The sequence below is a fragment of the Bos mutus genome, chromosome 22 (genome assembly GCF_027580195.1).
Source record: "Bos mutus isolate GX-2022 chromosome 22, NWIPB_WYAK_1.1, whole genome shotgun sequence".
NCBI lineage: Eukaryota > Metazoa > Chordata > Mammalia > Artiodactyla > Bovidae > Bos > Bos mutus.
In genome coordinates, this window is record NC_091638.1 from 4,359,702 (window position 1) to 4,386,277 (window position 26,576).

The window sequence follows — 26,576 nt, forward strand, 5'->3', positions numbered from 1 at the left end:
TATCTTTTTACAGTTACTAATCTAGAACTAGTTCTTTGGCTCTGATTCTTGTTTCAGTAATGATTGGGCTGATCAAAAATTGCATTTGGGTTTTTCTTTAAGACCTTACAGAGTGAACTTTTTGGCCAATCCAATCATTTAAAAAATCATATAAAAGGTAACTTTCCAGATAAAACAGTTTTCCAGTTTATAAGTGACCTTCAGTGGAAAACCAAAAGCTACTATGGTCCATGTGCTGGTGAAAGAATTAGCCATGAAGATAAACTGAAGGGCAGTTGATCTGTTTCATGAAGAAGACAGATGGGTTCTCTGTTAACCCACAGTCTCTTATAGCATCAAGGGCTATCAGACCTATTGGCATTTGCCAACGCTTTTATCCTGTGTATCCCACCTGAATTCCCTTAAGTTCAGGAAGCAAAGTCTTCAGCCTGTTTCTACAAAATTACCCACCTACCAATCAATTCCTAAACCAAGTAAAACAGACTGAATGACAAAGACAGGGGAAAAAAAAAAAAGGGAAGTGGATCTCAGTGGGGTCAGGAATGGTGTCTTTGGTTTATTTGCCCAGGAGAAAACCCTGCTTTACAAAGAAAGCTGGCAAATGAATTGATGAAACCCTGAAGGGTTCTCAGAGGTGCAGTGAACAGTGACTGTGGAGGCAGGAGACATGCTTATACCAATATGCTGAGCAATTCAGCCTTGGTCAAATAGCTGTTCAGTGTCCCAGAGTCTAGAAAGCTCTTAGAACATTCCTGTAATTCATCAACAGGGCAATCTGTCTAATGAAGGATTGTTGTTTGGCTACAACATTACTTGAAAGTATTTAGATGTGAATACTTTTCCGTCGTGCCTAAACCGCTCTGCTGTTTTCATAAAAGCAGCCCACTTCCCTCACTGGTGTACCTGTTTGGCCCCGTAAGGCGTGCATAGATTCAGTTTTTCATAGCTTATGGAATAAGTATCAAGTAATTCCAAAAGTTATTAACATCTCCATTTTACTGCAGATGAAACAAACCTGGAGATGGTGGATAACTTGTGGACCACTTTTACCAAAATCCAATGATAGTCTCTCAAATCTTCACTCTTCACTATTTGCAATTCCTTTTGCAAAATAATCCCCATAAGTAAGACTAGCAGGACCTGGGGCTTCCCAGGTGATGCTAATGGTAAAGAACCTGCCTACCAGTGCAGGAGATGTAGAGATGTGGGTTTGCTCCCTGGGTTGGGAAGATTCACTGGAGGAGGGTATGGCAACTTACTCCAGTATTCTTGCCTGGAGAATCCCATGGACAGAGGAGCCTGGCGGGCTATAGTCAGTCCATAAGGTCGCAAAGAGTGAAGGACATGACTGAAGCAATTTAGCATGCATACAAGACCAGCAGGTAGTAATGATAAACAGACAGAAGCACAGTGTTTTGAGTTTATGTGCAGGCAGAAAGTTTGAAAGAAGCATGCTTTGGTTCTCACCCGCCCCTCCATTATAACAATATTGAAGGGGATTCTAGCTCTGTTGTGTCACGAGACGCAAATGTAAAAGAATGTGCAGGTTGTGCCCTGAAAGCACAGGTACCTTTTGAAAATATTTTGACCATTTTATTTCATTTAGAGCTATTTTCTTTTTTATATCTCTATTTTGGGAATCATTTTCTGTTCACTCCAATTTTGCAGTTAAGTGATATTGACCGATGTCGAGCCTTCCATCTGTGTTAACTTTAATGCGAGGAGCAGTTTAATCGATTTTTAGTGGGAAATATCACAGAATTATGGATGACGGTAGGCGGGCACAGTGCAGTTGATAATTTCTCCTACTCTCAGGATTCAGAATGAGGCATGTGCTTCCTTACAGGGCCCATGTGGAAGAATTTCACAACAAATGTTCTCTTTCCTCTTGTTTAAGTTCTGTTTGGCTGGACTCCCATGTTTGCTCATAGGAATGGGTTAAGACCTCCGAAGAAGCCACTCCATTGCAATTACTTACCCAGACTCCATTCTTTTCTTTAAATAGCTTTCCCTTCATTTTGAAGAATGTTTTGGGGTCCTTGTCTCCCTGAAGGATGAACCTGGGGGTGAATGACTATTTTCTATTTGGATTCTAAAGGTCTGATCAAGTTTGATCAAAAAGGCTTTTACTATGTTGAATTTATCCATAACCAGCAATATACCCAAATTCCTGCTCAGGTCAGTTTTTCCTTTTTCAAGCTGGTTTTTCTCCAGAGATTCTTCCCTAGCCACATAGTTTCCTATTGTCTGAAGTTGCTTTTGAGTCTCTGACTCCACCCTAAGGTTGCCTCATCTCTCATCTCTGTGTTTTAAAGAAACCTTGAGCCTCTGTGCCCTGTTTAGTCAACAGGTACATGCTTTATTTCCTCTCTTTAGAAACCCCTGCTCAAATCTGAGTCTGAATTTTTCTAAGTCTTGGATAGTAACTCTGTTTCTTTCTGGTCTAGTCCCTAAGGGTTATGTGTGTCAGGCCGGATGCTCTCCTTCCAAACGCAGACTTTAAATGTAGGTCCTACTTACGTAGGGACTGTTGAGAGAATCAGTTTGCTTCTCCAATACCACTGTCTGCATTTAGCCTGTTTTCATGGCTGAGAGTTTTGTAGCAAAAGTAGCCATTTCCTATTTGTAACCAAAATTAAGTCATTCTGAGGAAGGGCATGAATGTTTTGCGGGGTTTCTTGTCAAGCTCAAGATTGTTATAATAGGCAGCCAGGAAGTCGCCTTGCCCTGGAAACTATAACGTTCAACGTTGGCACAGCGTCTGTGTTCCTCCGTAGTAACCGGCTGACTTGGCTATTGCCAGAGTTCCTTGAATATTTTGGACAAACAATGAGAAAAAAAGGGAAAGCTTTCTCATTTGGATTTCACTCGAGAGTTCAAGTGTTACCTGAAGCTCTGCACTGCCGGTGGTTTCATTCAGGCTTTGTTCTATGAACAATTTGTAGATGATTGTGTTCAGAGTTCCCAGCTGTCATTAGCTAACTGCACACGTGTGGAAACACAGGGGCTGTGACCCTCAGATCCACTCCAGAAATACAAAGTCAGTCTCCAAGTTTAGAGAGGAAATGCTTCCCTCTCTCCAGCCAGGAACTGGGGCTGATGCTCTGCCCAGGTCATACAGACGTTGTCCCCACCAGCAGGGAAAAAAATGACCTCCCGGGTAACATGTGCATCATTAAGACTTAACCATGTCCTTGGTCCATGGCTTGGTGGCTTATTTAAAGCACAGAGACTGGTAGGTCTAAGCCTTAAAGCGTAGACCCAAACAAAGTGGAAATGAGTGATAATTGGTGAAATTATTGATCATTTATCTGTAAGAAGCAACCAAGAGAAAAATTAAAGGGGCCATAGAGATGCCTCGTTTTTATCAGCCTTTTATAAAAGCAAAAGTTGTTTGTTTTATTCTTTGATGACTACATTTCAAGAGTCACTACATTTTTTAGTCCTTTCCGTAAAATAAACTCACTCTTGCCCTTTTTTTCCTAAAGATGTGTTCTTTCAGGTATGGTAAAGCTAGAGTCATGAATGTGTCAACTTCGCTTTGTACTGCTGAAAATTTGGAACTAAATTAAATACTCTAAAATAAAGAATGACTAAACTCGTATTAAAGCAATGGAGTATTTTACAACTGTTTGAAAAGATCATTGTTCACACTTTGTGGCATGGGAAACTAGCTGTAGTACGATGTAAAAAAGAAAAATAGAAAAACTTCTGTATGTTCTGCTACTAACCAGGTCAAAAGATAATGCCAGGTCAAAAGATAATAACCAGGTCAATAGATACATGTAACTATTGGTTGACATTTATCTCTTCTCTTCTGGATTGTAAATTCTTTGAGGGAGGGATTGTATTTTCTTATATCTGCAAAACCAAGACCTGGCCTGTAATAAGGGCTCATAAGTATTTCTCAGTTAATGCATTACAAGATAGCCCCAATAAAGCAAATCATGAAATTGTATCTAAAATCTGAACAATGTTCTGTAAAATTAATACATTCAAAAGGCTATGAACTTGAAGAAATCATGGAGCTGTGACTAAAGATTCTTTGATGGTGATATACTGATTCTTTAATCTACTCTCTCTATATTTTACTGTGATATCTAGATAAAAATAAGTCAAGAAGTGTCAGCATAACTTACCAGTTCTGAAATGCAACAAGAAGAAAACATTTATTCAATAATGAGAAAGTTTAAAGATGTGTATCTTCATTGAAATTCGATTATATTTATACATATTTGACTCTCTAGCATTTGAATGATTGGAGAAGGAAATGGCAACCCACTCCAGTGTTCTTGCCTGGAGAATCCCAGGGACGGGGGAGCCTGGTGGGCTGCCATCTATGGGGTCGCACAGAGTCGAACACGACTGAAGTGACTTAGCAGCAGCAGCAGCAGCAGCATTTGAATGAGATGTCATAAATGATAAACTTCTAACTATCATAGAGTACAAGGCTTTTCATGGTGCGGACTATTCTCCACTCTCTAACTCCAGGAATACTGCACTTTTTGTAAAATGTGAGCCCTGCCAAGCCCCAGCCCTGGAGAGCTTTCATTGTAATTCCTGGGTAGTTCCTAGCTGCTAGCGCAGTGGACAACACAGGCAGCCATGTGATGACCCTGGTCAGTTCTTACCTCTAACCGTGTAGCTAATCATTCCCAACTATTAATAAGTCATATGCAAAGGCACTATGGGAACAAGCATTATACCTCTCATTTAATAATAAAACCTGGTATTTACTGAGCACTTACTACGTACAGAAATTATGCTGAGAGCTTCAAATACATGATGGTAGGTTTTTCAAATTGTTTTAATTATTATCTCTATTTTATAGGTATGAGAGACGAGCAACTTGCCCTTGTCTCCACAATCACGAAATAGCAGGTGTGGGATGTAAATTCAGGTCTGCTTTGTTCTAAAGTCCCGCCACTAATCTCTTACCTCCCACTCCTCCCCTGAGCTGCTTGTGCTCTCCCTTGGTCTGGGAGATTCAGCTGATGAGAACAAAGTCTTCGAAGCTTTCTCTCTCCCTCCACCCCTGCCCAAGCCAATCTACACACCCTTCCTCTATCTTTCTTTCTTTCTTTTCTTTTTTTTTTTTAGTTTTGTTTTCTTTCTTTTTTTTTAATTTTATTTTATTTAACTTTACAATATTGTATTGGTTTTACTCTTTGTTTTCCCAAAAGTCTCCCTAGTACTTAGAAAACTGGATATAATCAGTGTGTGTGTGTGTGTGTCTATGTGTGTGTGTGTGTTTAATTGTACCTCTTAGATGATGGGCTTATCATGGACAAGAATTATACACTTCTTCAGGATACACTTTTATCTTGTCCATTTCTTGTTCACTTGTGCTTAGCACATGTGTGGCACAGTCATTATCCCATGAATGTCTAGAAGAATACAATAATAAATGGATGAACCACATCTTAGGTTCTCAGTACCTGGATATAGCACCAAGAAAACATCATGCAGGTGATTTTTGTGATTGGAAACCAGGATAAAATTGTAGCCATTTATCACCCAGCTGCCCTAAGCTCATGGTCTTGGTAAGAACATTAGGACTCCAAGTACTTTTGCAGATTCACTACATTCTGTAAACAGCACTTTCATCATGCCCCTTGCTTGGTTAAAACCTGCCCATGACTTGTTATTCCATTCTATATCAAGTCTGAATTCCTCAGGACAGCTTTAAAGGGCCTCCTAATATGAATCAACTCGCAGCGTTTTTCATTCTGTTTCAATATGTACCTTTCACACTAAGCAGACCAGGTATTTAACTCTTGGGTTTTTACTCAACTCATCCTCCCTCCCCCGGTTTTATCTTTTTGGCATCTTCATCTATTTTAAACCAGACTGAGATTATCAGTAAATTAAAATTCTACTTAATAGATGAAAGCTCACCTGTCTACTTTGGCTCTTGGTAAATTCTCTTTTCTATGTATTCTTATTGCCTCTGTCAGATAATTTACCGCTTAATATCATTGACTGTTTTCAGCAATGCTTAAGTTATGTTAGCATTGTTTTCCTTATTAACAGACACCATGCATTTCTCCTGTTATTTCGGACCACCAAATACTGAGTTCCCACTATGGGCCAGGATCTATTTTGCATGTTTTACAAACATTTTTTTAGGAAAAGATTTGAGTTTTCCTTTGGTTAATGACAGAGGAGAAAGTCTGAAAAAGGCAGAATGAATTGACTAAAGTCAAAAAATTGTTCTAAAAATAAGTTTGACTCTTAAACGTGTGACTTGAGAAGGACTCTAACGTTGCATTGTTGTATGTGAACCACGCCTGCGACTGCTCAGTTGTGAAGTCGTGTCCGACCCCATGGACTGTAGCCTGCCAGGCTCCTCTGTCCATGGGATTTTCCAGGCAAGAATTCTGGAATAGGTTTCCATTTCCTCCTCCAGGGGATCTTCCTGACCCAGGGATCGAACCTACATCTCCTACTTTGGCCGACGGATTCTTTACCAATGAGCCACCTGAGAAGCCATATGTGAACGGATGACAGCATAAAACCAGTTCTGTGCTTGGGTGTCTTGTGTGACTTTAGTATTTAGGATCTTCTGATGGTTGTTGGTGCCTCTTGAGTTGCTATTTTTGTTCTACTGATCACCTCATGTCCAAAGACCTCAGACCTATGTTTAGCCCAGCACTTGGTCAATGAATGGTGTTGGTTATAAAGGGAAACATGGGGAAAAGGTTTTGAATGGGTAGGCAAAAACAAGAAGGCAAGCATGGGCCCTCCTCACAGGATCATCATATATAAAGAATAACACCCTTCGTGCCTTTATTTGCAGAGTATTCTTCCATCATTTCACCATTTTATAGAAATAATAACAAAATGGGATTTTCATATTATGACTTAAAAGTTGAGGGGTCCCACTGTGTCTTAGGAATGAATGAAAACACATGTGTCACAAGACTAACTGAAAACAGAAATTTCATATCTGGCCATGTTCAGAGTCACTTCGCTGATAATATGCTCCTGAGTTTGGAATTCCTTGGAGAGCAGAAGTTGGAAAGGAAATGGTGAGCTATTCCAGTAACATTTGGTTTAAATTTACATGTAATTAAAATTCTGATGTTATGGTACTAATACTTTTCTTTTCTTGGTTTCAGAGACATTAGTTTTTTTTTTTTTTTTTTTGGATACATTTAGCAAAAGTCTCCCTTTTGCTATAATTTCTATTTATTAAGATTATTGAAAATAAAAGGCAAGAGAGTAAAACATGAAAAAGTCTATAGCTTCCCTATCTCTCAAGAGATAGTCACTAGGCTTTTTTAGCAAGTGGAGGTCTGCCCTGTCACATTATATCATGCTGGTTAGTAAATAAATACCTAAGTCTAAGTTTGGGATATGAGCATTTGAAAAAAAAAAAGTAAAAAAGTAATTTATTTTTTAGCTGCAACAGGGTGATGAGCACAAAAGGGGGCTTTTGATTCACCTGACATTGTAGTTAGAATTAATTATCTAACGATGAAAAATATTACATGACTCCTTCTTAAAGTTGACAATTAAAATACATGACTATCCTTGAGAATTCTTGGAATAAGGAAATTATATAGTCTTAAAACTTTAAGATTTGCTATCAAGATATAAAAGTAATTGCATTTCTTTACATTTTCCATTTGATGTACAATCCAGCCGTTTTATGGTTTCACCAAGAAACTGACCCAAAGACTTGAGAATTAATACCAAGGATCTTGCAGGAAAAATAAAAAAGAGAACACACTAAACAATACACCACGTGGTGGTGAGGCGAGCTGTAATGTTTCCTTGCAGATCCATACTGGACAAAAGCTGTCTCATATTTCTAACGCCGTGACATGTAAACCACGCTGCATACACACACTTTCAACTCTGGCATTTAGAACGCATGTATATGAGCAGAGGGCCATTCTGACTTCCCATCTTTTCATTACAATCTCTGTAGCAGTTCCAAAAGTCCTTAGCTGGAGGATAGATTTGGAGTCTGCTGCTTTTCTGCTCTCCACACATTCAGGTAACCATTCCAAGGCTGCCAAAATACCACTGTAGAGGGAACTTGGTTTCTGAAACTAGCAGTACCCTATGGTCCTTCCCCACCTACACCCTCATGTCCTCAGCCTGCCTTTTGTCTACAGTTGAATTTTAGCCAAATAATAAGTTTAATCAGAGAAGTGCAAAAACAAAAGGAGACAGTTCAACAAGACTAATAATAGTTTAGTCATTAAGCAAAGTCAAGATGTTTAGTTGCTCTTCATGGGCTATAGATATTATTCGGAGTCATATCCTCTGAGCTGCCTTATAGAGACTAAGACCTCCACCAGGTGGAACAAGTTAACTACATGATGATCAGACTATAGCCATAAGCTGCCACAATTCTAAGAACTGGCTTGAAAGAAATGGGAGCAAACCAACCCTGGAAATGAAAGTTCAAACTACCGCACAATTGCACTCATCCTACATGCTAGCAAAGTAATGCTCAAAATTCTCCAAGCCAGGCTTCAACAGTATGTGAACCATGAAATTCCAGATGTTCAAGCTGGATTTAGAAAAGGCAGAGGAACCAGAGATCAAATTGCCAACATCCGTTGGATCATTGAAAAAGCGAGAGAGTTCCAGAAAAACATCTACTTTTGCTTTATTGACTATGCCAAAGCCTTTGACTGTGTGGATCATAACAAACTGTGGAAAATTCTTCAAGAGATGGAATACCAGACCTCCTGACCTGCCTCCTGAGAAATCTGTATGCAGGTCAGGAAGCAACAGTTAGAACTGGATGTGGAACAGCAGACTGCTTCCAAATCTGGAAGGAGTATTTCAAGGCTGTATATTGTCACCCTGCTTCTTTAACTTATATGCAGAGTACATCATGACAAATGCTGGACTGGATGAAGCACAAACTGGAATCAAGATTGCTGGGAGAAATATCAATAACCTCAGATATGCAGATGACACCACCCTTATGGCAGAAAGTGAAGAGGAACTAAAAAGCCTCTTGATGAAAGTGAAAGTGGAGAGTGAAAAAGTTGGCTTAAAGCTGAACATTCAGAAAACTAAGATCATGGCATCTGGTCCCATCACTTCATGGCAGATAGATGGGAAAACAGTGGAAACAGTGACAGACTTTATTTTTTTTGGACTCCAAAATCACTGCAGATGGTGATTGCAGCCATGAAATTAAGACTCTTGCTCCTTGGAAGAAAAATTATGGCTAACCTAGACACCATATTAAAAAGCAGAGACATTACTTTGCCAACAAAGGTCCATCTGGTTAAAGCCATGGTTTTTCCAATAGTCATGTATGGATGTGAGAGTTAGACTATAAAGAAAGCTGAAAACTGAAGAATTGATGCTTTTGAACTGTGTGTTGGAGAAGACTCTTGAGAGTTCCTTGGACAGCTAGGAGATCCAACCAGTCCATCCTAAAGTAATCAGTCCTGAATATTTATTGGCAGGACTGATGCTGAAGTGGAAACTCCAGTACTTGGCTACCTGATGTGAAGAACTGACTCATTTGAAAAGATCCTGATGCTGGAAAAGACTGAAGGTGGGAGGAGAAGCGGATGACAGAGGATGAGATGGTTGGATGGCATCACCGACTCAATGGACATGAGTTTGAGTAAACTCCAGGATTTGGTGATGGACAGGGAGGCCTGGCGTGCTGCAGTCCAAGGGGTCGCAAAGATTCAGACACGACTGTGCGACTGGACTGAACTGAACTGAAAAAACCAAGATGATGCTGGTCAGACCACTGCATGACCAGTTTCAAAATGACTATGCTGTCTCTACCTGTAGCCCCCTCCCACCATCTATACACTTCTGAAACTACTCTTTAAACACTCTTGCACACTGATTGTCAGTTGGGGTGGGGGGCTAGGGGGTGGGTCTTTGAACTGGAGTATGTCCCCGCACCTGGGTGCTGGCCTTTGAAATAAAGCAAACTTGCCTTTCCGCCAAACTTTTCTTTATTGGCTTTGGAGCCAGGACACCTGGACCCACTTTCACTAACAGATATTAGCACCCAGTGAGGCTGCGCTCTTGCAATATCTTTCTCCCAGAGTTTTCCCCAAGCGAAGCTGCTACCATGATGATGTGGTGGGAGGGCTTCAAGGAGCCACTGCTCACAGCTAGGTGGCCCCGGGAGGAGGTATGGAGGGACGTTCCTAGCAGCTGTCAGTACCATTTGTTTTGAGGATCCTCCCTGTTTCTCCCCTGCTTGGCATTGGCTGCCAACCTGTGTTTTTCCTTGGTGGAATGGAAAGATGCCTCTGGACAAGCTGACGAGCTCCTAGACGCAGTAAATCCACCCGTGTGCACCCAGCTAACTTCTCTTTTGAGGGTGAAGTGCTGTTTGGGCATTTTTTGCCGATTGGTTCTGACAGGTGTCTCCCACTGAGGACTTTATGAGCACTGAGTGTTATTCGGGTGTGTTGGCAGTCAGTTCTGACGTGTATCTGATGTTGAGGCCTGTTTGTGTTGGAAGTGTTTCTTTTCAGACTTCATGTGGGTAATCTTCTGGAGGGTTTGTGACAGCTCTGTCTTCTGCTATGTGAGTCTGTATTCCATTTTGTGTGATTGGTATTCTTGTTGCCTTTTGAAAAATGAGAAATTCCATTTCAGTTCTTCTTCAAACTCTGAAAAATAATGGTTGAGATGAATGAAACTCTTTTGAAACTCCAAAACTGATTCCTTTTGCATATTCAGTCAGAGAAAGCTTGATTGATAAAATCCTTTTTTTTTCCCCCCAGAATTCTTACCCCAAAAGAAGAAAACTATTTCTAAGAGAAAGCTTGAAGTCAACTCATACCATGACCTTGAGATAAAAACTAGCATTCCTGTCCCCAACCCTTCCTTGCTGCCAGCCTCTGAAATGAAGCAAACTTTCCTTTCCACCAACCTTGCCTCTTCATTGCCTTCAGAATGGCAAGCAGCTGGGCCCACTTTTGGTAACATTGCCGTGTGTTCTGTATTTTGTAAATAGACCCTATTATTCTCCATAAGACCCCTTAGCAGCAATTCCAAAGGAGCGGGCTCAAGATTTGATTACCCAGGTCCCTCTCCTGAACACATATTTCACATCTGACATTTACACTGGTTGTGGATAAAGCAGTGTGAACCTTAAAAATGTGTGCGTCTTCCTAGAATACTCTGGCCCAGCAAAGTCTTTCACTGGACTTTGTGCTTTGAGTTGAAATCTTGTCTGATTGGAAAGTGTTTCAGGGAACAGATTTTGTTATTTTTCTAAGCCAGGCTGCAGGAATTGAGCTGGAGATATCACTAACCAAAAGGAATTTATTCTTTTTCCCCCTCAAAGAGCTGGGAACCAAAGGAAATGACTCCAGTGTTGAAAATCCTTTTATTTCCTCTGTGGACTATATCTGTGCAGCTGAGACGAACCTTTCCAGTTGGCCCCCTCCCAGACCGTATGGGAACTGAGATTAGGAAGTGCTGTGGTCAAAATAGTCCTTGGACAAATTGCTTCCAGTCTACAAAACCTCAGAGTTCTTGACAAAGCCATTTTTTTTCTTGCCACGTTTTATTTTTTTCACATGAGTAACTGACCTGTCACTCATTAATTACCCTGCTAGGATTTCTGCAGTTCTTTTAGTAATCTCTATTTGTTCCCCCCATTTCTTTTGGGAGGAGGAAACAGAGTTTGTCAGAGAAGTAGGCAGGGTGTCTGTAAAATTTCTCTCTGTGAGACACCACGCCTTTTGCCCATTTCCATTGCCTTCCATTTGACATAAAAATATTGCTGGGCCACAGTCAAGCTTTTAAAGATGTGCTTTCATCCTTCCCTGATGGCATTCTACACTTTTCTTCTTGCTTTGCTTTTTCATGTCTGAAAATAATAAATACTGGATGAGCCCTCAAAATTCAATATCCATAACTCCCTTTGACATGATTATAGTCTTCACTCTGTGAGATATGATGCTCCCTTGGCTTCCCTACTCGGTCCTGGGGTCTGACTCCTCATTGTGCTTTGGGTGCCCAGCATAGAGCTGGTATGTTTTGTGCCTTCAGACTTATTTACAGAATGTAGTGGGCTCGTGTGGGCAGCATGTCATACCATTGGCATGCATAGAGCAGGTAAAAGACAGATGTAGGACATCCTTTACAAAGTCAGGAACTGTTCTCTAATTCAAGACTGTGCTGAGGGGATAGCAGTGGACACAATACTCTGTTCTTCCAAAAATGCTTAGTTCTTTCGTGTATCTTATCTACTTCATGGGAAGCGATATGGCAGACGCTCCCTTGCTAGGATGAACAATTCTGTACCAACCTAAAGCCTCTCAGACCTTCACAGAGGTGGTTGTTCCTTGTCACAGTGGCTTTCTTCCCAGGAGGTATGTGGATTGAATGGGGACTGGTGGTGGTTCTTATTTAACGCACATGCTACTGTATTAAAATGGAATTCAGTAGATGGATATTTAGTATTGAATGGAGTTTATACATGCTAGTTAGTATAACTTGATTTGACCCAAAATTTGTCAAATATGATGGCTTTCACATTTTTTAAATGAAGTATAGTAGATTTACAATATTGTGTTTGTTTCAGGTATACAGTGATTTGATTACATGTATTTCTTTCAGATTATTTTTCCTTATAAGTTATTTTTAAAAATTGGACTTAATTCCCTATGCTATACAGTAGGTCCTTGCTGTTTATCTATTTTATATATAATAGTGTATATATGTTAGTCTCAAACTCCTAAATTTTTGCCCCCCTTTCCTCTTTTGTAAACATAAGTTTGTTTTCTAAGTCTGTGGGCCAAGTTTTGTTTTGTAAATAGTTCATTTGTATGATTTTTATGTGTGTGTTAGTCAGGCCTGTCTGACTCTTCATGACCCCGTAAACTGTAGCCCACCAGGCTCCTCTGTCTATGGAATTCTCTAGGCAAGAATACTGGAGTGGGTTATCATGCTTTTCTCCAGGGAATCTTTCTGAAGAAGAAGGAATTGAACCTGCATCTCTTGTGTCTCCTGCATTGCAAGCAGATTCTTTACCATCTGAGCCACCAGGGAAGCCCAGAGTCCAAATGATATGATCTTTGCCTTTCTCTGACTTCACTTAGTATGATCATTTCTAGGTCCATCTGTGTTCCTGCCAATAGCATTATTTCATTCTTTTTTGTGACTGATTATACTTCAAATATGTATTTTTTGACAGACACTGTGCTTGGCACTGGCATAGGAAACAGGAAAGGTGTATTGCCTATAGTCAGAGAGTAGGACAGGCACACGCTCTGTACATGTATATGTAAGACTAAAACATAAGATGAACACGATAGCTGATAGTATGTAATGGCCAGTGAGCACTTTTTACATGTCAGACATTCTTGTAATGAATCCAATTTCTTGAGTTCATTTAATCCTCCCAATGACTCCATGAAATAGGTATAAAGGTTATTAGCATTTCACAGGCGAGGATAGCCTGGCACTCTTCTCAGCATCACTCAGCCTCCTATCCATGCAGCCGGAGTCCAGACAGTTTCAGGATAAATCCTCTCACCTGCTATGCAATCAACTCGAGTGCTCTTGGGCAAAAATGAGGAAGTAGTTACATTTACCCTCAGTTTAGAAAAGGCACACAGGAAAGTTTCAGGGAGGAGGTGATATTTGAGCTTGACTCTAAAAGGTCAGTGAGAGCTTATGCAGTAGAAATGGCAGAGAGAGCTTTACCTGGAATAGGGAAGTACTGGCAATGGCCGAAAGTTCCAGTAGAGCATGGTGTTTTCTGATGGTTTAAAAGTTCAGGGCTTGCATGCATGGGAACAGGAAGTGACATAACCTGAAATGCAAGCTCAAATTCTCTTGTGAATTTTTCATGTATTAAAGCCAGAGTAAAGAAACTATTGCCAAGGAAATGGGGACCAAAGAGAGATTTATAGACAGAGGAAGATAAATGTGGTCAGAGCTACCTTTTTGGAAACTCAATTCTAGCAAAAGATCTGCGGATGAGAGAGGAGGACAGCTAGATGCAGCAACACAGAAGGATGAATCCTTTCTCTTGCTTCCATCTTGTAGCAACAGAAAATATGGCCAAACAGGGATGCAAGCTGTGCTTCTCCATAAGCATAAGGAGGAGGCTGAAGGAAGGTGGGAAAGGAAACCCAGAGCCAATGTGGAGAGTCCATCATTAGGAGCCTGTCCTTGGCATATGCCCCTTGTCTTCAAGCCTTCGACCTGTGGCTGTAGATCTCCTCACGTCTACTTTATCAGCATCTCAGGAAGAATGACAAGACTAAAGGGCAAAGGACCAGTGGCAGCTGAGTATGGCTTTGTTCAAGAGCTTTCCACATATGTGTCTTTGGCCCCAGACTGTAACAGAGTCATGGGTGCAGGATACTTAGGTGAGGCTGGAAATTGTGGTTCATGTAGCTGGGCACATTGCCAACCATTAATAAATATCGATAAATAATAAATAGGAACAGAATTCTATCACAGTGGATATTACAATTGTCTCTGTGAGAGTTTTCTTTTTAAATATGTTCTCTTTCAACCCACTTTGAGGGTTTTTTAATTTTTTTTTATTTTTAAAATATGGAACACTTCACGAATTTGCGTGTCATCCTTGCACAGGGGCCATGCTAATCTTCTCTGTATCATTCCAATTTTAGTATATGTGCTGCCGAAGCAAGCACGAGGGTTTTTTTAAATCATAATTAGATATTAAATTTCAAAAGCTTTTTCTGCATCTATTGAGATGGTCATATGACTTTTCAATTTGTTAATGTGATTTATCACTTTGTTTTTGCAGATTTTCCCATGGTGTATGATTTTTATTATTTTTTAATTTATTTATTTTAATTGGAGGCTAATTACAATATTGTAGTGTTTTTTTTTTGCCATACATTGACATGAATCAGCCATGGGTGTGCATGTGTTCCCCATCCTGAACCCCCTTCCCACCTCCCTCCTCATCCCATCCTTCTGGGTTATCCCAGTGCACCAGACCTGAGCACCCTGTCTCATGTATTGAACCTGTACGGGTGATCTGTTTCACATATGATAATATACGTGTTTCAGTGCTATTCTCTCAAATCATCCCACCCTCCTCTTCTCCCACAGAGTTAATGTATAACTGAATTTGGTTTGCTAATATTTTGTTGAGAAATTTTGCATCATTCATCAGTAACAGTGACCTTTATTTTTCTTTTTTGTGATACCTTTGTCTAGTTTTGATATCATGGTCCTTGCTGGCCTCATAGTATAAGTTCAGTAACATTCATTCCTCTTCAGTTTTTTGAAATAATTTGAAAAGGATGGGCAAGGGGCTTTGGAAATAGAAAAGGTGAAGTAGAGACACATTTTAAAGGTGAGGATCTGAAAGACCCAGGTACCAATAAGATGAGGCAGGCTGGGGATGGGGAGGCATCAAGGAAGATGCTATATTTGTCAACTGGATCAGTGATAATGGTTTTAACTGATATGAGGAGAAAAAAAAATCAGTTTTATGGACAAAGCAGTGCATGTGATTCAGATATGTTGAGTCAGATACAGCACTGGGACATCCCTTGTAAAAGTTGGTATAAGTAGACTTAAAGTTGTGGCGATGATGACATGGATGTCAGTTCACTCTGAACCACAACAGCTGATTAAGTCACCTAAGGAGAGCATACAGGGTGGCAGATACCACAAGACCAAAGAGATGAACTCTTTAAGGACAAAGCAGAAAAAGTCAGGGAAACAGACAGGGAGCGATGCCGTAAAAGTGAACAGGAGCACTTCTAGAAAGAGATTCTCAACAATGTCAAGTACCTTGAAGATTCCAGATTCCAAGGAAGATAGTGGGTCAGCAATTAGGTCATTATTAGTTTACAACAGATGCTAGAAAAATAAGCATGTTGATATATATACGTCATAACTTTTTTTTTCTTTTTAATTGGAGGCTAATTACTTTACAATATTGTGGTGGTTTTGCCATACATTCACATGAATCAGCCATGGGTGTACATGTGTTCCTCATCCTGACCCTCCTTCCCACCTCTCTCCCCATCCCATCCCTCAGGGTCATCCCAGTGCACCAGCGCTGAGCACCCTGCCTCATGCATCAAACCTGGACTGGTGATCTATTTCACATATGATAATATACATGTTTCAATGCTATTCTCTCAAATTATCCCACCCTCGCCTTCTCCCACAGAGTCCAACAGTCTGTTCTTTACATCTGTGTCTGTTTTGCTATCTCGCATATAGGGTCATTGTTACCATCTTTCTAAATTCCATATATCTGCATTATGTATTGGTGCTTTTCTGACTTACTTCGCTCTGTATAATAGGTTCCATTTTCATCCACCTCATTAGAACAGATTCAAGTACATTCTTTTTAATAGCGGAGTAATATTGCATTGTGTATATGTACCACTGCTTTCTTATCCATTTGTCTGCCAATGGACATCCAGGTTGCTTCCATGTCCCAGCTATTGTAAACAGTGCTGCAGTGAACATTGAGGTACACGTGTCTCTTTCAATTCTGGTTTCCTCAGAGTGTATGCCCAGCATTGGGATTGCTGTGTTGTATCGCAGTTCTATCTCCAGCTTTTTAAGGAATCTCCACGCTATTCTCCATAGTGGCTGTACTAGTTTGTATTCCCACCAAGAGTGTGAGAGGGTTCCTTTTTCTCCACACCCTCTCCAGCATTTATTGTTTGTAGACTTTTTAGATAGCAGCCATTCTGACTGGCATGAGATGGTACATTGTGGTTTTAATTTGCATTTCTCTGATAATAAGTGATGTTGAGCATCTTTTCATGTGTTTGATATCCATTTGTATGCCTTCTTTGGAGAAATGTCTGTTTAGTTCTTTGACCCATTTTTTTATTGGATCACTTATTTTTCTGGTATTGAGCTACATGAGCTGCTTGTATATTTTTGAGATTAATTATTTGTCAGTTGTTTCATTTGCTATTATTTTCTCCCATTCTGAAGGCTATCTTTTCACCTTGCTTGTAGTTTCCTTCTTTGTGGAAAAGCTTTTACGTTTAATTAGGTCCCATTTGTTTATTTTTGCTTTTATTTCCATTACTCTGGGAGGTGGGTCATAAAAGATCCTGCTGTGATTTATGTCATAGAGTGTTTTGCCTATGTTTTCCTCTAGGAGTTTTATAGTTTCTTGTCTTATATTTAGATCTTTAATCCATTTTGAGTTTATTTTTGTGAATGGTGTTAGAAAGTGTTCTAGTTTCATTCTTTTACAAGTGGTTGACCAGTTTTCCCAGCACTACTTGTTGAAGAGATTGTCTTTTCTCCACTGTATATTCTTGCCTCCTTTGTCAAAGATAAGGTGTCCATAGGTGCATGGATTTATCTCTGGGCTTTCTATTTTGTTCCATTGATCTATGTTTCTGTCTTTGTGCCAATGCCATACTGTCTTGATGACTGTTGCTATGTGGTATAGCCTGAAGTCAGGCAGGTTGATTCCTCCATTTCCATTCATCTTTCTCAAGATTTCTTTGGCTATTCGAGGTTTTTTGTAATTCCATACAAATTGTGAAATTATTTGTTGTAATTCTCTGAAAAATACTGTTGGTAGCTTGATAGGGATTGCATTGAATCTATAGATTGCTTTGGGTAGTATACTCATTTTCACTATATTGATTCTTCTGATCCATGAACATGGTACATTTCTCCTTCTATTAGTATCCTCTTTGATTTCTTTCATCAGTGTTTTATAGTTTTCTATATATAGGTCTTTTGTTTCTTTAGGTAGATTTATTCCTAAGTATTTTATTATTTTCATTGCACTGGTGAATGGAATTGTTTCCTAAATTTCTCTTTCTGTTTTCTCATTGTTAGTGTATAGGAACACAAGGGGTTTCTGTGTGTTAATTTTACATCCTGCAATTTTACTATATTCGTTAATTAGCTCCAGTAATTTTCTGGTGGAGTCTTTAGGGCTTTCTATGTAGAGGATCATGTCATCTGCAAACAGTGAGAGTTTTACTTCTTCTTTTCCAATCTGGATTCCTTTTATTTCTTTTTCTGCTCTGATTGCTGTGGCCAAAACTTACAAAACTATGTTGAATAGTAGTGGTGAGAATGGGTATCCTTGTCTTGTTCCTGATTTGAGGGGAAATGCTTTCAATTTTTCACCATTGAGGATAATGTTTGCTGTGGTTTATCATATATGGCTTTTATTATGTTGAGGTATGTTCCTCCTATGCCTGCTTTCTAGAGGGTTTTTAATCATAAATGGATGTTGAATTTTGTCAAAGGCTTTCTCTGCATCTATTGAGATAATCATATGGTTTTTATCTTTTAATTTGTTAATGTGGTGTATCACATTGATTGATTTGCGAATAATGAAGAATCCTTGCATCCCTGGGATAAAGCCCACTTGGTCATGAGGTATGATCTTTTTAATATGTTGTTAGATTCTGTTTGCTAAAATTTTGTTAAGGATTTTTGCATCTATGTTCATCAGTGATATTGACTTGTAGTTTTCTTTTTTTTGTGGCATCTTTGTTTGGTTTTGGTATTAGGGTGATGGTGGCCTCATAGAATGAGTTTGGAACTTTACCTTCCTCTGCAGTTTTCTGGAAGAGTTTGAGTAAGACAGGTGTTAGCTCTTCTCTAAATTTTTGGTAGAATTCAGCTGTGAAGCCATCTGGTCCTGGGCTTTTGTTTGTTGGAAGATTTCTGATTACAGTTTTGATTTCTGTATTTGTGATGGGTCTGTTAAGACCTTCTATTTCTTCCTGGTTCAGTTTTGTAAAGTTATACTTTTCTGAGAATTTTCCATTTCTTCCAAGTTGTCCATTTTATCGGCACATAGTTGCTGATAGTAGTCTCTTTTGATCCTTTGTATTTCTGTGTTGTCTGTTGTGATTTCTCCATTTCCATTTCTAACTTTGTTGATTTGATTCTTCTCCCTTTGTTTCTTGATGAATCTGGCTATTGGTTTGTCTATTTTATTTATCCTCTCAAAGAACCAGCTTTTAGCTTTGCTGAATTTTGCTATGATCTCTTTTGTTTCTTTTGCATTTATTTCTGCCCTAATTTTTGTGATTTCTTTCCTTCTACTAACCCTAGGGTTCTTCATTTCTTCCTTTTCTAGTTGCTTTAGGTGTAGAGTTAGGTTATTTATTTGATATCTCTCCTGTCTTGAGGTAGGCTTGTATTGCTACAACCTTCCCCTTAGCACTACTTTTACTGAATCCCATAGGTTTTGGGTTGTTGTGTTTTTATTTACATTTGTTTCTATGCATATTTTGATTCCTTTTTTTTATTTCTTCTGTGATTTGTTGGTTATTCAGAAGTGTGTTGTTTAGCCTCCATATGTTTGTATTTTTCATAGCTGGTGTTTTTTTTTTCCTGTAGTTTACATCTAATCTTACTGCATTATAATCAGAAAAGATGCTTGAAAAAATTTCAATTTTTTCGAATTTACCAAGGCTATATTTATGACCCAGGATGTGATCTATCCTGGAGAAGGTTCTGTGTGCACTTGAGAAAAAGGTGAAATTCATTGTTTTAGGGTGAAATATACTATAGATATCAATTACATCTAACTGGTCCATTGTATCATTTAAAGTTTGTGTTTCCTTGCTAATTTTCTGTTTAGTTGATTTATCCATAGGTGTGAGTGGGGTATTAAAGTCTCCCACTATTATTGTGTTACTGTTTTTTTCCCCTCTCATATTTGTTAGCCTTTGCCTTACATATTGTGGTGCTCCTATGTTGGGTGCATATATATTTATAATTGTTATATCTTCTTCTTGGATTGATTCTTTGATCATTATGTAGTGTCCTTCTTGGTCTCTTTTCATGGCCTTTACTTCAAAGTCTATTTTATCTGATATGAGTATTGCTACCCCTGCTTTCTTTTGGTCTCTATTTGCATGGAATATCTTTTTCCAGCCCTTCACTTTCAGTCTGTGTGTGTCCCTAGGTTTGAGGTGGGTCTCTTGTAGACAGTATATATAGAGGACTTGTTTTTGTATCCATTTAGCTAGTCTTTGTCCTTGATTGGGGCATTCAACCCATTTACATTTAAGGTAATTATTGATAAGTATTATCCCATTGCCATTTACTTTGTTGTTTTGTATTTGAGTTTATACACCTTTTCTGTGTTTCCTGTCTAGAGAAGATCCTTTAGCATTTGTTGGAGAGCTGGTTTGGTGGTGCTGAATTCTCTGAGCTTTTGCTTGTTTCTAAAGCTTTTGATTTCTCCTTCATATTTGAATGAGATCCTTGCTGGGCACAGTAATCTGGGTTGTAGGTTTTTCTCTTTCATCACTTTAAGTTATGCCCTGCCATTCCCTTCTGGCTTGAAGAGTTTCTATTGAAAGATCAGCTGTTATCCTTACGGGAATCCCCTTGTGTGTTAATTGTTGTTTTTTCCTTGCTGCTTTTAATATTTGTTCTTTGCATTTGATCTTCATTAATTTGATTAATATGTGTCTTGGGGTGTTTTGCCTTGCGTTTATCCTGTTTGGGACACTCTGGGTTTCTTGGACTTTGGTGGCTATTTCCTTCCCCATTTTAGGGAAGTTTTCAACTACTATCTCCTCAAGTATTTTCTTATGGCCTTTCTTTTTGTCTTCTTCTTCTGGGACTCCTATAATTCAAATGTTGGGGTGTTTGACATTGTCCAAGAGGTCTCTGAGGTTGTCTTCATTACTTTTAATTCTTTTTTCTTTTTTCCTCTCTGCTTCATTTATTTCCAACATTCTATCTTCCACCTCACTTATCTTATCTTCAGAGTTCTTTTGGTCTCAACTATTGCATTATTTATTATTGATTGATTCTTTTTTATTTCTTCTAGGTCCTGGATAAACTTTCTCAGTCCTTGTCTCCAGACTATTTATCTGTAACTCCATTTTGTTTTCAAAATTTTGGATCATTTTTACTATCATTATTTTGAATTCTTTTTCAGAGACTCCCTATCTCCTCCTCTTTTGTTTGGTTTAGTGGGCTTTTATCCTGTTCCTTTACCTGCTAAATATTTTTCTGCCTTTTCATCTTGTTTAGGTTGCTGTGTTTGGGGTGGCCTTTCTGTATGCTGGAAGTTTGTGGTTCCTCTTTATTATGGAGGTTCCTCCCTGTGGGTGGGGTTGGACGAGTGGCCTGTCAAGGTTTCCTGGTTAGGGAAGCTTGCATTGGTGTTCTGGTGGGTGGAGCTGGATCTCTTCTCTCTGGAGTGCAATGAAGTGTCCAGTAGTGAGTTTTGAGGTGTCTATGGGTTTGGTATGACTTTTGGCCACCTGTATTTTAATGCTTAGGGTTATGTTCCTGCATTGTTGGAGAATTAGCTTGGTATGTCTTGCTCTGAAACTTGTTGGCTCTTGGGTGGAGCTTGGTTTCAGTGTAGGTATGGAGGCTACGGAGGTATGGAGCTTTTGGATGAGCTCTTGTCGATTAATGGTCTCTGGAGTCAGGAGATTTCTGGTGACCTCAAGTTTTGGATTTAGGCCTCCTGCCTCTGGCTTTCAGTCTTATTCTTACAGTAGCCTCAAAACTTCTCCATCCATACAGCACCAATGACAAAACATCTAGGTTAATGGTGAAAAGATTCTCCACAGTGAGGGACACCCAGAGAGGTTCACAGAGTTACATGGAGAAGAGAAGAGGGAGGAGGGAGATAGAGGTAACCAGGAGGAGAAGAAGGGGAATCAAAAGGGGAGAGAGCAGTCTAGCCAGTAATCAATTCCCTATTTGCTCTCCACAGTCTGGAACATTCAGAGAGGTTCATGGAGTTCCATAGAGAAGAGAAAAGGGAGGAAGGAAATAGAGGTCACCAGGAGGAGAGGAGCGGGAGTCAAAAGGAGAGAGACCAGTCTAGCCTGTGATCAGTTCCTTAAGTTTTTTCCACAGCCCAGAACACCCAAAGATATTCACAGAGTTAAGTAGAGAAGAGAAGGGGGAGGGAGGAGATAGAGGTGACCTGGGGGAAAGAAAGGAGAGTCAAAAGGGAAGAGAGCAATCAAGCCAGTAATCACACTCCCAAGTAAAAATGGCTACTGAAGATTAGATTCTTAAAGGTACAAAATTGATAACAAATGCCAAAAAGCAAAGATTAAAAATCTGGAGTAGAGGTTAGACTCTCAAAAATACAATATTAGAAAAATAAAACAAAATCTCAAAAGTTATATAAAAAATATGAAATTTGCTTTAAAAATAGGGTCTTTTTTTTCAAGGTAATAGTAAGTTTTTAAAATAAAGGATTTGGACTCTATGGGAGAGTGAGAGGGTGGGATGATTTGGGAGAATGGCATTGAAATACATATAATATCATATATGAAATGAGTCACCAGTCCAGGTTCGATGCACGATACTGGATGCTTGGGGCTGGTGCACTGGGACGACCCAGAGGGATGGTATGGGGAGGGAGGAGGGTTCAGGATGGGGAACACATGTATACCTGTGGTGGATTCATGTCAATATTTGGCAAAACTGATACAATATTGTAAAGTTTAAAAATAAAATAAAATTTAAAAAAAAAAAATAAATAAAATTAAAGGATTAATAAAAATGTAAAAATTAAAAAAATAAAAAGAAATTAAAAATGATAATAGTAAAATATATCTAGGAATTTCTCTGGAGCTGTTGAGGGCAGTGTGTAGTCAGTTCAGTTCTGATAGTTCCTTGTTCCACCTTATACTTCTTCTCAAAGTCTATAGGTCCCTTCCAATGTAGTCAGTGTTAATTACAGGGTTTTAATCTGTTGCACCTGTCACTTCCAGAGCCATTCCCTCTTCTTGGTTTATTTTGGCTTCTTCTGTTTGCAAGTCTCTTCAGTATCTAACTTCTGCCCTGACACAGGGGGTGAAGGTGGTCACTTATTTAGGCTCACTTGTTCAATTGTTCCTCCCTCTGGGGAGGGAGGAACACTGCAAACAAATATCACTGGCATATGTGGGGAGAGCTAGCAGTGTCTGGCCACACTGGGTTTGCCCCTGCTCAGGGCGTGTGTGCTTTACGGGTCTACACTGCTCAGGCTCCAGGCTGCTCTGCAGGGGAACTTTCTAAAGTGGGCCCTGGGTTGCAGGCACTTCCCAGGTCTAAGCCGCTCAGGTTCAGGTTCTCGGGTACTCCACAAAGGCACAGACTCAGTTGGGCCTGCATTTTGTGCCTGCGTTTTGTGCCCTTCCCAGGTCTGAGCAGCTCAGGCAACCAGGTGCTTGGCGAAGGCACACTCCCCAGGTGTGGTGTATCTTATCACCTCCCCGGTCCCGGCCGCTAGGTTTCCTGGGTGAGCAGCTGCGTCTCAGGTGTGCCGTGTGTCTCTTCTGGGGAGCTGATCTCTGGCTGCAACCCTCCTGACGATGTCAACCATCCAGGATCCCAGGAAGGCTTGGTTAGTGACTGAGAACCCGCTCACAGTTTGGTAGGGGGTGCTGTTTCTGGGGCCGAGTTTGCCGCTTTTCTTCCAGCTCTGGCTGTTGCCCGCCTGCCTCTCTGCCTCCAGCGGGGGATGGGCTGGTCTGCTGCCGGCTAGCTCTCCTCTGGTGTTGGTTTGCTCAGTCCTTTGTTCAGTGAGCGGCCCAGCAGTGCCTTAGGTTAGAACTTTTCTTGGTAAAGTTCTTTCTCTCTGTCTCTCCCTCTCTCTCTTTCCTCCTTTTCTTTTCTTTTTTTTCCCTCTCTGGCCATCCCATGGTTTGGGTTGCTATCTCATGTTAGCTCCCTCAGAGCATTCAGGGCATTCAGGCTGGGCCCTTACTCTAAGCAGTGCAGCCAGCGCCTCCCTGTTCAGCCCCTACTTGCTGGTGGCCGAGGCCAGAGTCTGGGCTACTTCTCCTCTGGATGTTGCTGTTAGGCGCGTAATCTGTGGGGTTTATTTGTTTATTTTTTCCTCCCAGTTATGTTGCCCTCTGAGATTCCAAAACTCCCCACAGACCCGCCAGTGAGTGGTCTCCTGGTGTTTGGAAACTTCTCTTTTAAGACTATTTCCCCGGGACGGGTCTCCGTCCCTAACTCTTGTCTCTCTTTTTATCTCTTATATTTTGTCCTACCTCCTTTCTAAGACAATGGGCTGCCTTTCTGGGTGCCTGGTGTCCTCCGCCAGCATTCAGAAGCTGTTTTGTGGTATTTTCTTAGTGTTCAAATGATCTTTCGATGAATTTTTGGTGGAGAAAGTGGTCTCCCCATCCTATTCCTCTGCCATCTTAGGTCCGCCTCTTCTTAATTTTGTATATAGGTTGATTTCATATTCTTTTAGGGATTAGTTGTGTTTAGAGAAGAAATCATGTGGAAGTCAAGACTGTTTCAAAATCTATTGAAAGTCAAAAATGGTGTTAGGGGATAAAAAAAACATCAAATAAATATTGGCACATACTATGAGTCAAGTCCTGTAATGCAGGAGACCCAGGTTCGATCCCTGGGTTGGAAAGATCCCCTTCAGAAGGTACTGGAAACCCACTCCAGTATTCTTGTTGGAGAAATCCCAGGGACAGAGCAGCCTAGTGGGCTGAAGTCCATGGTGTCACAGGTCGGACATGGCTGAGCGACTAACACTTTCTACTTTTTCTCTGTGCTATACAGTAATCCCTTGTTTTTTAATCCATTTTATATATACCAGTTTGCATCTGCTAATTCCAAACTCCCACTCCATCCCTCCCTACCCCAACTCTGCTTGGCAACCACAAGTTCATTCTCTATGTCCCTGATTCTGTTTGTTTCATAGACAGGTTCATGTGTATCATATTTTAGATTCCACATCTAAATGATACCATATGGTAATTGTATGATAATTTCTAGTTGCATCCATGTTGCTGCAAATGGCATTATTTTGTTCTTTCTTATGACTGAGTAGAATGCTATTGTCTGTGTGTGATTGTCTTTATCCATTCATCTGCTAATGGACATTTAGCTTGTTTCCAAGTCTTGGCTTTTGTGAATAATGCTGTTATGAATATTGGGGTGCATGCACCTTTTTGAGTTATAGTTTTTTCTGTGTATATGCCCTGGAGTGGGATTGTTGGGTCACATGGTAATTCTATTTTTAGTTTTCTGTGAAGCTCCATATTGTTTTGCACAGTGCCTACACCAATTTACATTCCTACCAAGAGTGTAGGAAGGTTTCCTTTTCTCCACACCCTGCCCAGCATTTGTTATTTGTAGACTTTTTAACCAGTGTGAGATGGTAACTCGTAGTTTTGATTTGCATTTCTCTAATAATTAGTGGTTTTAAGTATCTTTTTGTGTGCCTATTGGTTGTCTGTATTTCTTCTTTGGAAGAATGTCTTTTTAGGTTTTGTGCTCATTTTTGGTTGGGTTTTTTTGTTAAGATGTATGAGCTGCTAAACACCCGTTTTTGTAGTTTTTAAAAACTGTAACTTGTAGAACACATGGGGTAACTTAAAAGTTAGAATGCAGCCCTGTTGTGAGTAAAAAAAGTAACTTGCAAAGTTTACAGTTTAAAATAGTCCTTGCCTCTTACCTCTTTTGGAATGTAAAGCTTTCATCCATCCACTCACAGTATATGCTGAGTGACCATCCCGTGTCTGCCTATACCAGCATTATAGACAAGTCAGTCCATAATGACTCATTGTAGATCATTTCTGAGAAATACTAAACAAATATCCACTTTTCTTACATGGACCCACTGCCACTTAGAAATGAGTTCTCTTGAATTTCAAAGACAGAAAAACCATTGTCTTATGAGTTATCTTATGGTATTGGGCACAATCTCATGCATCTCATGCTATCAAATGGTAGTATCTTTGTTTTAGGCTGTTAAGTAGTTGGTTCCATGCACGGAAACATGCAAATAATGAAAATACTGCAAAAGAAATACAAGAAGACTCTGTTGTTAATAAACATGTATGAATAACATCTCTTGACCTCTTCCATCTCGAGAGAAGGAATGATTAAAGATGCATCATTTAACAGAGATGAGTATGAAAATATTTATAATTTTCAGGGTCAATTAGCAACTCTGTTTTCACCTTAGCAGGAAATTTCAAAAGTTTAAGTGACCATTTTCATCTTGTCAACACACTTTGGACCACTTTGTTCATCTTTCAAACTCAGTGAGACTTTGTAAGCTTATTCATAGTTTGTAATTCACTGAAGCAGGCAACCAGTTATACATTGTGTGTTTCAAGGTGATAAAGATGACACTTTGGTGTCTCAACTGATAAAGTATTCAGTTCTTCCATAAGGAATTTATTATGATGTTCAGAAATAAAAACAACAAAACCAACCTGAGCATGATGCTATGCTATGCTAAGTCACTTCAGTCCTGTCCAACTCTGTGTGACCCCATAGACGGCAGCCCACCAGGCTCCCCCGTCCCTGGGATTCTCCAGGCAAGAACACTGGAGTGGGTTGCCATTTCCTTCTCCAATGCATGAAAGTGAAAAGTGAAAGTGAAGTCACTCAGTCGTGTCCGACTCTTAGCGACCCCATGGACTGCAGCCTAACAGGCTCATTCATCCATGGGATTTTCCAGGCAAGAGTACTGGAGTGGGGTGCCATTGCCTTCTCCGTGGAGCATGATGGGAATACCTATATGAGCAAGGCTGATGGGTCACTGGGATAGACAGGTGGGAAGGGAGAGCTTGCCTTACTTATATTTCTATGTTCTCCAAATAATTATAGCCTAAATTGACAGTGTTGCAAATAAATTGCCATAGCTTTTA

At 39.9% G+C, this 26,576-nt stretch overlaps 1 protein-coding gene and 1 non-coding gene across 12 annotated transcripts in view; one reads left to right on the top strand and one right to left on the bottom strand.

Moving 5' to 3' along the window:
- Nucleotides 1-26,576, top strand: part of RBMS3 (RNA binding motif single stranded interacting protein 3) — an 804,674-nt gene that overhangs the window by 259,572 nt on the left and 518,526 nt on the right. The window lies entirely within an intron of this gene.
- Nucleotides 14,527-14,633, bottom strand: LOC138984810 (U6 spliceosomal RNA). The gene has a single exon (XR_011462094.1). It is a non-coding gene; the product is annotated as a U6 spliceosomal RNA (small nuclear RNA).